We start from the raw sequence: 2,047 nt of genomic DNA, 5'->3' as shown, positions 1-2,047 counted from the left end.
GATTCAGGCAACTCAACACAACATACCTACGTTGTGGAATTCCCTGACTCCCACGTCCGTAAGTCAATGTCAGGCATATGCCCACCCATCTAATCCGCCTCAGACACCCTACCCGTCCATAAGTCCTATAACCAGTCTCAGTAATTAAACCCCAGCCTTGTCCCCTACATATGCGGATATCTATAGGAACCTAATATAGAAGTCTAATAACGACTCCTATAACATCTCCTAACGGGCAATATTTTCTATACTGCTCAGTAACGGAACACAAATCATGCTCCTAGACCACTATACCAACTTTCCGGCCAGTGGCCCTACCTTGCAGTCCGGAATCAGACTATTGAAGAAAAAGATCCCATGACCTATATCCCACCCCTCCCCTCCTATCAATACCAACCATGTCTAGTCTAATCAGTCCCTCTGGTTAGCTATATTTTAGTGAACACACAAACTCTTTACACGCAATCGTGTTTTTCTTTGTGTTTTTTTTTTGTACGATGAAAGTGCAAATTTCGTTTTTACCCATTCACATTCACTTCATCATCATAGGGAAATGTAACACCACAAATTGAACCTAATAGCATTAATATCTCCTGTTCAACAATACACGTTCGTTATTGTGATTTCATCGCCAAAAAAGAAATTTCACAAAGCGCATCCATCATTTGAAATATAAAACATTTACAAAATACCAAAAGAAAAAACGAATAACAAATAAACACAAGAAATCAATAGGGCGAATACTTGACGTTCAAATATTTATATAGCATTTCATACGGCGACGACTTTTTGCATGCAATGATTATTTTATACAACATTGTTGTAACGTGGCTGCTTGTCATCATCCATGGCATATCAATCAATGGTGAAATACAAAATTCTCCACAATATTGATTTTGTTTATATTAGAACGCGTGTTTCACTCCAAAAATATTCACTAGTATATGTACGTACATATATGTGTAAATATTTACCATTATTTAGGTATGTAAATTTGAAATCTTTTGCTGAACGAAATATGTTGACATTGCCCATAAACTACAACGCGTAAAATTTGGTAAATATACTAGTTTAATAAAAATATACACTTTAATAAAAAAAAAACAAAAACGATAACACCATACCGTCAGAGAATACAATGTTGTGATCTATGCAGAAAAAAAAAATACATTTTGCTCCAAACGAAATTTGAAAAGAACATATATCTCTTTCCAGTTTAGTCAATATGAGATTGTTTGAAGAGTTTGTACTAAAACAAGTAACATATTAGTCTAAGATGTTGACTTAGAAAGTCATGGTATATATTCTTTGAAAAATATGAAAACCCTAATTTGCAGTAAAAAATTGAAAATCCGCTAAGGATGAAAATATATTTACATCTGGCTCAATGATAAAGCTCTAGTAGGCAGTGCATGGGTTAAAAATTAAATACCATCCAAAATTTAACAGAGCAAATAATGGTTTTCATTATTCGTTAACATTATTTGATTTTGTTTTGTGAAAGCAAAGATCTTTAGTTTTAAAAACACTTCACTTTTGGACTTTAAAAATCTTTCATATTTTTGATGAAATCGACCGGAGATTGAAAAAACATTGCTCACTTGTGCGCGTAAATGGAATCGCAAGGACTTTCGACAGAAAATGTACAGCCAATAGCAATTTACTCGTTTCCGCTTTCTCTTCTCTCTCCCTTAAAGAGCTCGAACAATAATCCAACAAAAAATCCTACAAATACGAGGCTGGCTTGATAATTCTTTATGCTAACCATGATACAAATTCTCCCAAACGACCACTGTCGACAATTCAGTAAACTTTTACTCGTTTTCTACAACAGTGACAAATGAGCAGATATTTGAACAATATTCGAAATAAGACTTATCTAAAATTATAACGAAGATTATTAAAAATAAAGTAAAGATGTTCAAACTATTAATTTATTTTAGAGAATTATTTTACAAACAATACATTTCAATTTTTGTTCGTTTTTTTACCAAAGCAATACAACAACAACAATGCAGAATATTAACTTAACAAACTGCAATAGTCA

The sequence above is a fragment of the Haematobia irritans genome, chromosome 2 (genome assembly GCF_050003625.1).
Source record: "Haematobia irritans isolate KBUSLIRL chromosome 2, ASM5000362v1, whole genome shotgun sequence".
NCBI lineage: Eukaryota > Metazoa > Arthropoda > Insecta > Diptera > Muscidae > Haematobia > Haematobia irritans.
This window is presented reverse-complemented; position numbering follows the sequence as displayed.